We start from the raw sequence: 14,799 nt of genomic DNA, 5'->3' as shown, positions 1-14,799 counted from the left end.
GATAATTCAAAAAATTTTGGAAGGGAAAGGAATGAAAGGGAATGAAGAACTTCAAGGGACAGCAGAGTTGAGATAAGACTGAATTTTTTGTCTGTGTTTTTAAGATAGAGAATTGTTCAGCAGGTAAGACATTTCTATCCGCACATTCAAGTAGATAAAAGGGAAAATTTTCACTTTTCTATAACTAAGTTAATTTTCTGGCTCAAGTTCCCATTCTACCTATGTTAGGAGTTTGATTTTAGAAAGTTCAGGGTAAACTCCATCCATTCAAGTTTTCCTCAGGCAATTCAGAGTTTTCCTTTCCCACTCTTTGCTTGGGCTTGCATCCCACTTTGGAGGAAAGGTTTGGAGAGCATCGGGGATATGAGGAGGTATCTGGCCCTCAGAGGCCCACACTCTCTGATGGACCGGTTCTGTCCGGACTTCAGAGCACATCACACCTCCTCACTTGCGGATGGCCTCCCGTTATCAGTCTGTGAGTGCAGCATCCACAGCTCTGTCCCGTCACCCACACCCGGAGCCTCCCCGCACCTGACTTCTTCCCCTTGACGTTCCCATGGGGAAATAGGGCTATTTGCCCATGTCATTCTTAGGAAATCTATGAGGTCTCAGACCTCTTCTAACAGACCACACAACAATTCCTTTCTTACCATCCTCTTCGCATGGCAGCCTAAGGGAACTTCATATTTCACCAACAAACAAGATGCTGAACATGACTGTGAAACAAAGGTTCCCTTAGTTCTCAATTTCTCCAATCTATCTGCAAGTTCTATCACCACAGCCCACCCCTTTCCACCACAATCCTTAGCAATGGGACTTTCCTCTAAGAAAGGAAGTGGAAGGAGTGGGTATGAGATATTTTCAACTACATTTAACTGCATAAGAGTAGCCTACATAGTAAGAACTTATTGTTTTGTTCAACATGGAACACAAAGGTGGGTGGTACCACGGTTGGTTTAGCATCTCAACAACGTCCGTGAAGACTCAGACTCTTTTCATCTTCCTACTCTGCCATCTGTAATTTGTGTCAGCAGGTCCCCCTCGTGACACAATGAGCTTGCTGCAGAAAAAAACCTCATATCCTCACACAAAAATATTCCAAATGTCAGGGGCAGTGGTATACCTTCTTATCTCTTTTTATTAATGAGGATAATCTTTGACTTCTGGTCAAGATGGCAGCACAGGCAGACATGATTTGCCTCTTCACACAACCACATCAAAATTACAACTAAAGTATAAAACAACCATCACTCAGAACTGTCAGAAATCGAGATGAATGGAAGACTGACAACTAGAGAATTAAAGAAACCACAACATCCAGACTTGTAGGAGGGGTGGCTAGTCCCTCACCCATGTGTGGTGGATAAAAATTTGACAGGGGTCTATCAGGAGCAAGGAGTCCCAGCCCCACACCAGTCCCCCCAGCCCAGGGTTCCAGTGCCAGGAAGATAAGTCCCCGTAACTTCTGGCTGTAAAAACCAGTGGGGATTGAGTCGGTGGAAGAAACTGCTGGAGCTCCAAGCAGTTCCTCTTAAAGAACCCACATATGGACTCACCTACTCAGACTTACTCCCTCTGAGCTCCAGCACCAATGGCATACAGGGAGAAACTGAAGTGTCTGGCATCGAGATGAGCAAAGGCCATCGTCCCTGTGCTAAACCCTTCCCCCACAGAGCCTGCAAGATGTTGCCATATCTGAAACTCCATCAACCTGGCTAACACTGTATGACCCACCTTGAAGATCCCCAGAGACTCCACCCCATCCAACTTACCAGCTCACCCAAGCTGCTTTTTCATACAAATGGCTAGTCTTGGCTCATGATTCACAAACTGCTCAGTGAGCCCCAGGCTCGGCACTAGCAACAGCTAACCTAGATACACAGCTTGGCTTCAACTGGGAATCTCAAACACAGCACAAGTAGCAGTCATCTCAAATTTCTTTATAGCTCAGGCAGGGTGACCGAGGGCAAAACACAGGTCGCGGCTGACCTTGGCCTGCACTGCCTGGGAAACCCGAGGGCCAACACACCCAGTGAACAGTTACAGACCATGTTGGAGCACCACCACCCTGCCCCTGCACAGTTTATCCTCCATGGAGGGCAGAGGTTTGTCACAGCCAATTCTTGCAGCTGACTGGCCAACAGCAACCAAGGCTCAACTGTAAGAGGAGGGTGTACTCAGCCCACATGAATGGTGCACCTCAAGTACCCAGCTTTGGTGATAGGAGAGGCTGTGCCACTGGACCCTACATGACACCTACTACATTAGGCAAAACTACCAGAACATGAAGTCAAAGCAGCTCTAATACATAGAAACAAACACAGGGAGGCTGCCAAAATGCGGAGACAAAGAAACATGGCCCAAATGAAAGAATAGATCAAAACTCCAGAAAAAGAACTAAACAAAATGGAGGCAAGCAATCTATTAAATGCAGAGTTGAAAACACTGATTATAAGGATGCTCGAGGAACTCAGTGAGGACCTCAACAGCATAAAAAAGATCCAGTCAGAAATGAAGGATACAATAAGTGAAATAAATAAGTTACAGTGAAACAACAGTAGAATAAATGAAGCTGATAATCAAGTCAATGATTTGGAACATGAGGAAGCAAAAGACAACCAATCAGAGCAACAAGAAGAAAAAAGAATCCAAAAAAATGAGGATAGTATAAGCAGCCTCTGCAACAACTTCAGTAAGTCCAACATTCACATCAAAGGACTGCCAGAAGAAGAGAAAGAGCAAGCAATTGGAAATCTATTGGAAAAAATAATGAAAGAAAACTTCCTTAATTTGGCGAAGGAAATAGACATGCAAGTCCAGGAAGTACAGAGAGTCCCAAACAAAATGCACACAAAGAGGCCCACTCCAAGACACATCATAATTAAAATGCCAAAGATTAAAGATAAAGAAAGAATCTTAAAAGCAGCAAGAGAAAAGAAGTTAGTCACCTACAGACAGACGAGTTCCCATAAGACTGTCAGTTGATTTCACAAAAGAAACTTTGCATGCTAGAAGGGATTCGCAAGAAATATTCAAAGTCATGAAAAGTAGGGACCTACAGCCAAGACTACTCTACCCAGCAAATATATCATGTAGAATCAAAGGGCAGATAAAGAGCTTCCCAGACAGGAAAAAATTAAAGGAGTTCATCATCACCTAACCATGATTATATGAAATGTTAAAGGGACTTAGTTAAGAAAAAGATCAAAACTATGAATAATAAAATGGCAATAAATACATATCTATCAACAATTGAATCTAAAAATCTAACTAAGCAAACAAGAAGAACAGAGACAGAATCATGGGTACAGAGAGCATTTTGAGGGTTGCCAGATGGGAGGGGTGTGTGCAGGAATGGGTGAAGAGGTGAGGGGATTAAGATGCACAAATAGGTAGTTACAGAATAGCCGTGTGAACATAAAGTACAGCACAGGAAATGCAGTAGCCAAAGGACTTATACAGGTGATCCGTGAACATGAACAATGGTAGAGGGATTGCCGGAGGGAGTAGGGGCTGCTGGATGGAGGGAGCAAAGGGGTGAAAATATGAACAACTGTAATAGCATAATCAGTAAAACATAATTTTTAAAAATATTTTTAAAAAGCCAATCTTTGTAAAAGCCCTCAGAAGCCTTCTCCATCAATTCTAGATGCAGTGGAGGCTGGGAAAGCAAGCGTCTATTCTTTTAAGCTTTCATGACATGAGGTGGGTTCTCCTGCAAGGAAGAAAGGGGGTAGGGAAGGGTGTCCATCATCAATGCCTTTATCTTCTCATACCCCAGTAGAATCTTATCTCATTTCTCTCTGTGATGACTCTTCCTCTCTCCATGGCCCAGGAAATCTAGCTCATCAGGAGCTGGAAAACTGATTCTTAAAAGATCCTGTATTCTTGCAGATCTTTGTATCTTTTACCTGTATCATAGCTTTTAAAATTCAAAAGCCAAGATTTTGGCTCCTGCGGTTCTCTACACAATCTAAGGTTGTAGACACCTGGGAGACCCATAGGTAAATGAAATTACATAACAGGGATGAAAAATACATAAGTCAGTATTAAGCAAGGATGCCATAAGTTCCAAGGGGAGAAGAAGGAGCCATTGGAGGGGAAGGATCTAAAGCATGAATGGGCACCCAATGAAAGAGTGGCTGGCATTGCCAGTGTAGGCAGGGTTTCTTCCACCTTAAAGAGAAAGACTCACTTTCAGTCTCAGGAACTTATATTTGAGGCAAAGAAAGTAATGACGCAAAAGGATTTTGTGGTTGGAAAAGGGACTTGAGGGAGCTCAGGCATCCTATGTGGTCCCTGAGTTCTCCACAATGTAGGATTTATGTTTAGTTGCCAAGAAGGAAGGAAGCAGAGATGAGGTTGAGGACTTAGGACAGTGGGAAAGACTTTAAGCTGCTTCCATTAAGAAGATAAGAAGGAATTCAAGGATTCCAGGCATGGTGCGGGCCCACCTGGAGTTAGACCTCAGGGCACAGGCAGCAAAGTGGCTGTGTGGAAGCTTTCTCCACCATTGCTGGGGAAAGCGGGTAATGGGAGGAGATGGGACTTGAAGGAAAGCCAAAATGGGGAGGGATTCTAAGTCACTGTGTCCTCACCACAGCCAGAAGCAGAACTGGGGGTGGGGGGTGGTTGGAGGGGTAAAGTGAAGCCACAGCAGGAGTGAGGAGGGACTGGGAGGGTACAGAGGGGCCCAGGGCCTGGTGGCCCTAAGGATGGCAAGTGGGAGGACAGGCTCGGATGGTCTAGGTGGACATGAGTTGAAAGGCTGTGTATATAGGACAGAGAAAGGGCAACTGAGCAATTGCTTATAAAATGTTTTAGCTAGGATAAAAATTGATGGTCACCAGACGGGACCCATCCCTCCATCCCCTTTCCAAATTGCCGGTTTGTGGTCACGGGGGTGTAAAGTATAGCATAGGAAATATAGTCAATACTATTGTAATAACTATGTATGGTGTCAGGTGGGTGCTAGACTTAGCAGGTGATCGCTTCATAGTAAATGTTCTAATCGCTGTGTTGTTCACCTGGAACTAATATAATATTGTATATCAACTGTAATTGACAATTTTTTAAGAAATAAAAAATAATTTTTAGATGAGATAAAATGTTTTAGCTAAGCAATTTATGATTATTGCAGGGCTCTTATTATTTGCCATAATTGTGATTCAGATGTCACCATCCACATTGCTTACTTCCAGTGAAGACAGGACAAATGTCTCTCACACACACTGTGAGGAAATTACCATATAGGCTCTCTGACCCTTCCTTTGACCACATCCTGTTGCCTTATATCAACACTCAGGCTATAACAAGAAATGAGGGCAGGAAAGGGTACAGGGCTGAAGCCATACACTCAGTGGGGTCTGCGTCACCGCAAAAACTATTTTTGGTTGAAATGGCTATTGCTCTCCTTGTTACAGTGGGTGAAAATAAGAAACTTATTTCAGTTATGACATGTGCATGTAGCTGGTGAGCTACTGTTTTATCTGACAAGAGAAGAGTATGTGTAAGACTTGCCTTTGGTTTTCATTCAGTCTATCTGTCCTAAGCTTCTGAACGCAAATATTTCAGAACATTTAAATATGGCATGGGCATGACAATAAACAAATGAAGCTTTCCCAAATCCTTTCAAGCCAGTGGGTATTATGACACTAAACTATGATCACAGAGCACTCAGGTGACTTAAACAAGTTAATAAACTTCTGAAGAATACAAGTCGAGTCTTCATAACCTCGGAGACCCCCAGGGCACAAACCCAGGGAAGAAGCGTTCACCTTCTGGATAGATAGGAGGCTCTGGTCTCATTCTTCTCTGCAGTACGTACTGTAGGGCATGCAGCCCTTGACAGGAGAGGGCCAAGCTTATGCAGCTTTGCCCTGGGTGCACACCGTGTCCATAGAACAGGGCAGACAGAAATCAGACAGAAAGCCTGAATCTTACTGAACTGAGAAGTCAGACAATGGAGACTGGGCTGTCAGGGTGGTTGGAAATCAAGATGAGAAATCCCTGAAAGCAGCAATCACAGAGAGGTCACCCCAAAATGTGAGTGTAAAATCCCCTCAGGTCTTAGGCTGCAAGCAAGACAAGAACCCCACTGATTCCCGGCCAAATCAACTGCTGCAGAGCGGACAGTGCTGAGCAGGTATTTCAGCAGCTGCCCACTCAGGGGTCTCCAGAATTCAAAGTTCAAGTCCTGCCAGGACAGAGCAATGTGGCAAACACGTCTAGCTTTCCCTTAAAACTTAAGAAGGGCCACATCCTTAGAAATAAAGGCCACATACCAGGACTAAGGTATTTGCCATAAAACTAAGGACAAAACCAAAACAGATCCAGCTAACAATCAAACCTCTACAAGTTCAAGATGCTGTGTCAGTAATTTAACCCTCCTAGAACAACACTCAACATACTTCAGAGCTTATAGAGTCCAGCGCCTCTAATATGTATCATCATGCAATAAAAATTACTAAACACACAATACCATTTACAGATGATGTGTTGTAGAATGTGCACCTGAAAGCTGTATAATTTTTTTAACCAAAGTCCCCCCAATAAATTCAATAAAAAGGAGAAAAAAGAAACTAAGGACAAGGACAATAATTTTTTTTAAGCTACAAATCTAAAAAATTTACTATAGGAGGGGATAAAAACAGGAAAACGTGACCCATAGTCTATAGAAAAAAAAATTATTCAACAGAAACACATGCACTGATGACTCCAATGCTGGAACTAGCAAGACTTCAAAATAACTAGATAAGTATATTAAGCAATTTGTAGTAAAGAAATGGAGAATTTCAGCAGAGATACGAAAACCATAAAAAACAACCATGGGGAACATCCTAAAATTGAAAAATCTTAACATCTAAAATTCAAAAGTTATTGGACGAGATGAACAGCAGGTTGAATATATTAAGAAAGGATTCGTGAGCTTGAAAACAAGTGGAAAGGAATCCTCCAGCCTGAATAACAGAGAGAAATTAATGGGTGGGGGCATCACAGTGACCTGTGGGACAGTATCAAGCAGTCAACACACATGTAACTAGAATCCTAAAAGGAGAAAAACACACGATAGACTGAGAAAATAAACCACAATAGACATATCATATCAAACTGTTGAAAACCAAATATAAAGAAAGAATGTTTTTTTAAAAGCAGCCAACAAAAAGGGGGCATATCATATACAAGGGATTAACGGTGAGAATCAAAGCTTCCATCAGAAGCAACGAAGGCTGAAGACAATAGAACAATTTTTAGAGTGCCAAGAGAAATAGCTGTCAACCTTGAATTCTAAATCCAGCAAAAACATCTTTCAAATGTGCAGGTGAAATAAAGACATTTTCAGACAAACAAAAGCTCATCAATTTGTCTCCAACAGAGCTGAGCTACAAGAAATTAATATTAAAAGAAATTCTTCAGACTGAAGAAAAATTATTCCAAAATGCAAGCACAGATTTGCATGAAGGAAAGAAGAGCACTGGAAAAACTTCATATGTGGGTATTCATAATTTTTCTTTGTTTAAAACAAGAAAATGTATGATGTGGTTTTCACTATAAAAACATAAAATATGTAACACTATCACAAGAGATAAAAGGGGGCTTAAATGGAATTATATTAAGTGACGGATATACATCCCTAATTTATTACATGATAATCCCAGAGCCAACTCAGGCAATCTGGTCCCCAAGCGATTTCTCTTAACCTGTGCAATGCTGCTGTCTGTCAAATGAATACCTTTGCCACTACTTGACACCTTCATAAAGTTGCAATATTAACAAAAATGTATAGTATCATTATCATTTTAATCAAATCACGATTGGACCAAGAAATACATGAAATTCCAAAGACCTGTCCTGCTCACAACCTCTTCTAAGTTGCCAGAGTTAGGTCCTTCCACATAATTAGCCGGGCTGGGTGGCTTGTGGCCCTGCTATCATGGCCACAATGGACTGTACCAGGGATCTATGCTTTACTAAAGGACAGCTGTCCTCTCGGTGGACAGAAGAGAGACCAGAATGACCCAGTAATCTCTGCCCAATCAAGGGGCTTTCTTTTGGATTATAGCTAGTAGAATCAACCAGACCTCTTTCAGACACAGAAGTAGCAGAGGAAGAAATGTGCAGAGAAGCTAGAAAACACATGAATAAGAGGACGGATATTGTGACTGCACAGCAATGGACATTCATTTCAAAATGAGGCCACGACCCAGTCACCGGTGCTGCTGGATTTGCTATACAACAAAGATCTGTTTTTTCAGCTTTTCAAGGAACTGTGTCTCAATGGCCTTAACTGTCCTTTATGTTCTTTTTTTTTTTTTTTTTTTTTTTTTTTAATGAACTCTTTCAGTTTTATTTTGTCCTGGAAACACTTTCTCTGTCCTTCTATTCTGAATGACAATTTCGCTGGATAGAGTATTCGTGGTTGTAGGTTTTGGATTTTCATTACTTTGAATATTTCTTGCCAGTCTCTTCTTGCCTGTAGGGTTTCCCTTGAGAAGTCAGCTGATAGTCTAATTGGGACCCCTTTGTACATAATTCTTTTCTTCTCTCTTGCTGCTTTTAAGATTCTCTCTTTATCTTTAATTTTTGACATTTTGATTATAATGTGTCTTGGAGTGGTTCTCCCTGGGTCCAGTCTCTTGGGAACTCTCCTTGCTTCCTGGACCTGCAGGTCTATTCCCTTCCCCAAGTCTGGGAAGTTCTCCTTTATTATATTTTCACTCAATTTTTCAAGTTCTAGTTCATCTTCCTCATTCTCTGGCAAACCAATGATTCTTATGTTGGGCCTTTTATAGCTGTCCCAGAGGTTTCTGATCCTTTCATTGTTGCTTCCCATTTCCTCTCGCTGCATTGGTTGACTGCTTGTTCCTTCTCCATATTCCAGTTTGTTGAAATGAACTCTGGATTTTATTTCCTTTCCTTCTGTCTCGTATGCTGTTTTGTTCCTTTCGTTATGAAAGTTTTTCGCTTCTTTCATATCTTTTTCCTGCTCTTTTGTGAATTCTGTAAGCCACCTGATAACAATGGCCCAGAACTGAGCCTCTGACAGGTTTCTTATCTGTTCATCTGTCAGGTTCTCTATCTGCTGCCTGGTGAGTTGTGTTACCGGTATTTCTATAGTTGCCTGCCTCATTTTGACAGATGCGTTTTGTTTTCTTGGGCCGGCTGTCGGGGGCAGTGCCTGTGTACGCGTCACAAATCAGCGACCGGCCGGCGCCTGCCTGTCCGCGACCTATTTCGCAGCCCTGTGGCGCTTTCTTTGGGGGCGGGGGTCCAAGATGGATTCACACAGTTATTCAGCTAGGAGACCAGGATCCGTCCTCCCGCCCCCCTGGGCCTCACTGTTCAAGGCGATGCTGCGGCCGCTCTCTCCCCAGCTCCGGAGTCGCGCACCGCCAGGGGCTTGGCCGCCGGGACTCCTCGCCGGGGTCGCGCACCGCCAGGGGCTTGCGCAGCCTGGATTCCTCGCCGCCTGCCGCTCCAGGTGCGACCGCAAACAGCACTGCCCACTTTAACTCTTACCTGCCCAAATGGCACCGCTGGTTTATAACTTCATATGTTGGACTTCCGTGTAGTTTTATTTTCTGGAATTTCTAGTTATCCTTTGTTTTGAAGTAGTTGTATTCCTCTATAGTTGTAGAGGGAGACCTAGCGTGTCCGTCTAAGCCTCCATCTTGGCCGGAAGTCTGTCCTTTATGTTCTTAAAATAAGCCTCCAGCATTTAAGATAATGTGCTTTTGTTCCTTGCAGCCTCAAGGAGCTTGTCCAAACTTACCTGAAAAAAAAAAAAAAAATCCAGACGGAGCATTAAACTGAATAATTCAGTCATAAAAAATACCATGTAAAAAATGGGTTATACAGCCTGAGGCTCTGGCACTTACATTAATACAGGGAATTTTAAAAAATGTGCTATGAAAATTACTACATAGTTATTCAAAGATCAATGGAAGTGTGAATAGTTAAGCACCCACAGAGTCCTCTCAATGCCATTTAAGAAGAGAGCATTCTTCAAACATTTAATTCAAGAAACAAGGGTAAATTGGGAAGCCATTAATAACTGCATTATTTTCCTGGGCTCTTTATATCAAAGCAAAAGTAGTTTTCAGCTCATAAAATTTATTTTTAGATACCTCAGTTAAAGATATTTTTCTTTATATATATACATATATATATATATATATATATGTTTGAATATTTTTGTCATAACCAAAATAGGCTATTAGGAAGAAGATATATATTGTACCTAATTCAACTTGAAAAAAGGAAAACCAAGTGCTCCTTAAATTGTCAGTTTAGTCATAATGTTACAGAGCAGGGCCCCCAAAATCCCCACAGCCTGTGGTTTGGAAGTGGGGGAAAGGGACAGCTTTCAAGATGACTTTCCATGTTTATGGCTGGTAGCTACTGTCTCAGTTATGCAAATAGTTTGGTTCTTCCAGGGCCCCGAGAGATGGGGAGGGGTTTTGGCTATGGAATGGTGAGGAAAGAGCATATGGGGCCTGTGCAAGTTTCTGCGAATGGTCAGAACCGGTTACCACACCCACTGCGTCACAGGCCCTGGTCAGGGATTTAAAAATAAGGCAGCAGCCATTTGCAGAGGGAACTCCACACAGTTTGCAAGGAGGTAGAAAGAGCACCATGCGGCTTTGAAAGGGCAGAGAGGGAACCATGCGTGATACAGTGCAACACGGCACTTGTTTTGCTGGACTTATGTGGAGGCTGATGACATCGCACCCCAGATCCTGAAGGAGACAGCAGGCAGATAAGGGATGGGGAACTTCAGGGCATATTTTTGGCTTCTAGCCTTTTGGGAAGCTAGGGAAATGCTGCGTCCTGTGGGAGAACAGGGCTTTGAACTGAAGTGCTCACTGCCCTCCCCAGGTTGGAATATTGTAAATAAAGCCCTGTTTTCCTCAACACTAGTTGTTGGGTTTTACACCAGCACGCCACATTAAAGAACCCCCTTTCGCTCTGTAACAATAAGACTTTGTCTCATATCAATCTGAGGATCTTTGTAAACACATGAGCTTTCAATTATTATGATTTAATAAAATCACCTCAAAAATCACCTGAGATTCCACATAAGAGACTTTGCTTAGGGCAACAGGCGCACGATGCAAGTGTGCAGATGTTTCATTCAGTTGTAGACTTGAAACCTGTATGGTTTTGTCAACCAATGTCACCCCAATAAATTCAATTTTTAAAAAATCACATGAAGCAGTCGTCGGCAGCCGTCTGTCTCCAGAGACGATGGTGTAGCTTCTTAAGAGTCTATCTGCACCGCCGAGAATGGCTGTGCAGTCCAACTCGGGAGTGACACGGTATCTGTCTCCTCCCGTGTTGAATAGACATCTTGCGATGTCGATGGAGTGTCCTCTCCAGTGAAGCTGAAGCTACAGAGCCTGGGCAGGGTTATATGGAGGGTGTGCTGTTGCCCATGCAGCAGACCCCCCCTCTCTTTGCAGCTGAGGGATCCAAGGGAAAGACGGAGTCAATACAGCTTGGCTTCAGGTGCGCCGCAGGAGTTGCCGGTGTTGACTACAACGTCAAACCGCCTTAGGGACTCCGGCTCCGGATTTTCTGTCGGGGTTTACTCCCTTAGCCTTTCCCCTGAAGAGGTATGCCGCAAGGCAGCGGAGGTTTTTTGGAGTCAGAGTTTTCCTTCTCTGATGTGCCCTGACTGGAAGATCGAACCAGCAACACTTAGCTCGCAGGCCGACGCTCAATCCACTGAGCCAAACCAGCCAGGGTACATGAAGCAGTAATACTCTGGTTTCCTTGGCATCCAAGTACGTTTTAAAAGTTTATACTTTCCAGTGGTAGTTTTGAAGTTTAGCATTCATATCTGCATTTTTAAAGCATTATGCAGTTGTTAATATTTTTGACAAGTCAGTAATATAGTTCTATATTATCTTGAATTTACAGCTGAGGAAAGGATTTAATAAAAAGAAATTACCAGGGGCGGGGCGGCAGGGGAGAGTAACCAGGGCAAATTGGGACAACTGTAATAGAACAATAAAAAAAAGAAAGAAATTAATGTTTTAAGGATACACAGTGAACCAGTGGCCAAGAACTTGGATACAAATTTTTGACTTTCTAGTATCTAGGTAAGAAAATTACAAGTATTCAAACCATGTAAGTAAATAAAATTTGAATGCATTTCCCTATTATATCACTGTTCTAGAAATCCCTGTATAAGACAAAGTCTTTGCCTAAAAGTTGTTCATTATCTCCTTTGGCAGTAGAAAATACCTTGCAGGTGGTACAACCATTTGTTTCTGGGAAGAAGCACTTTAATTGGGTGTTAGAGATTGGGAGGGTTTCCCCACACTGAATGTATCCACTCCCAGTGAGGAAACCCCTGAAACATTAAGAGAAAAGAGGTTATAAACCCAGATGGGAGCTTAGGTGTGCTTACACAACATAAACCCGTAACAGCACCAGGAAAGAAAACAAAGACAACACACAACAGAACTGCACATTTTCAGGGTAGTTACCTTCTGAAGATATAAATTACTTTATTTTCAAAGTGAGAAATACTCCCCCCCCATAAGCATCCACACAACCTCCATTTTCTTTATGGTTCCACTTCTTTAATTTGTGGTTTGCTTTTCAGATGCTCCAAGTAAAACTGGCATGACATTACGCTAATTTAATTCCAATTCTCTACTTTGAACAATACTTTCATATATTAATATTTTTGAAAGTGGAATGATTTTAAAACGCAGCTTATGAAAATTGACACAATGCCTCTTCCCTTACAAAAGATTAATTTAGTAATTATTTAATATTAAAATCATGTATTTATAGGTTGCTGTAGCCATTTTATTACAATTAAGCTGAAAACGGAAATAGCCTAATTTAACAGGTAACTACTATTTGAACACATTTTAATGCTGAAAACCCAGTTAAACACAAATATTTTCTATTTTAACTCTGTTCAATAAGTTTCAATTTCACAGTTAAGCAAACCTATCAAGTGATTCACTCCATATTTTCATAATATATCATGAAAAACTTGCTATCAGCTAACACTACAGATATAAACTTGTAACAACTCATATCTACTTGGTATAATTTTGTTACTGTTATCTTTCTACATTTTCTGTTGTTAAGATTCAGACTGTACTCAACTGACAATTTTACAAAGATAACCAGTGTAACAGAGGTATGAACAGTCCCTTGCAAATAGTAGGAATGTAAACTGGCAGTATTTTTGGAATTCAATTTGGCAATAATTATCAAAATTATGTATGTTTGTATACATATACAAACTATTTGATGAGAAAACTCATGTGTAGATTTATCCAACAGAAACACTAACCTAAGTGAGCCAAGATATACACACAAAGGTCAACTCAGCATTGTTTGAAATAGTGATAAATGAAATGAACCAACCTGTGCTGAAGAGGTAACAGCAGCGCTTGAGACTGCTATCCTTGGATAGGCTTGCCAGCAAGGCTGGCTTTTGGCTAGTGCCTGGGAACTTGGCTGGTGAACAGTTCCCTACACCAATAGAAAGCTCTCCCCAAGGCCCCAAACCCGGATATATGAAGCCATCACTAAACTGATGTACTACAGTATATAACTGAGTATATAATTGAGTATATAACTGAGACTCAACTGGTTTTAAAATAAACTTCCTTTATTGTTTAAACCATTTGGAAATGGCTTAATGTTTACAGTCAAAAGTATTTCTCTGGATTTCCGTTTCTGTTGGCTTATATAAAATGGCAATGAGATTATAGACCAGTCCATTGTTGTAGCCACAGATGTACCACTTATTAACTTCGTGAAATGTGGGCAAGGCATCCTGAGGTACAGCTTCTTCATTGTATATGTGAAATGATACCTTGTATTTTGTAAGTACTGTTATGAAAAAATAGAGGGCTACTCGCTGTGTTAGCTGTACAGTGTTTGTAAACTTTGATGATCAAACAAGTTCTAGCAAATAACCTGGTATACAAGGCAAGAATGGATCCGTACCTTCGAGTGCCCCAACCCTAGAATATTCAATCCCAGAAGCTCGGCTCAATATCCACCTTATGAAAACTGCCCCATCTTACCAGAAACATCTGAAGTCATTCATGGCAAATGATTTTGTTTGTTTAGTAGCTAATGTGATGACATAGGTTCTAATGAATTAAAGTTTTATTTGGGCTAGTGTTAGTATTTTGATTTTAAAAGATTTTAGATATTTCACATTGTCACCCATGTGACATTTGCAGAATTCCTGACTATACAAAGCTGGAAAACAGCATGGAGCCAAATCAACTGTAAGATAGGCTGAGCCCACAATATGGAAATGGTCTGCTGCTGGCAGCTAAATTTCCATGTTTAAATTAACAACATGGCTCAAGCCATCTCCATTTAAATGTCTCAAATGAGAAATCAATCGTGAGGCACGTTCAGGAAGCTCTAGAATTTTTTTCTGAGTACCAACTATTCTGTACCAGACACATCCTGAGATTTACATTAGCACTCTTAAAAGATTTTATCAGAAATAATCAGAATTTAAATGTTGTACTTTATATATTTACTAATCATGTTATATGTATATATTTGGACAGATGCACACATATATCTATACATATACAAAAAGAACACATACATATATAAATGTTAGGCCAAAGGGAGCTTTAAAACAAGCACCGAAAAATATATAATTGAATACATTAGTGAAAACTGAGCTTCCTAAGCTATCAATCACATAAATTACCAACCATTTAAGTTTCATGTATTAAAAAAATAAAGCAAATAAGGCAAAAACTTTAGTGCACTTAACCATACAATACATAAAAG

The sequence above is a fragment of the Furipterus horrens genome, unplaced genomic scaffold (assembly GCF_987537825.1).
Source record: "Furipterus horrens unplaced genomic scaffold, mFurHor1.1.pri manual_scaffold_3, whole genome shotgun sequence".
Classification (NCBI taxonomy): Eukaryota; Metazoa; Chordata; class Mammalia; order Chiroptera; family Furipteridae; genus Furipterus; species Furipterus horrens.
Note: the sequence above shows the minus strand (reverse complement) of the source record.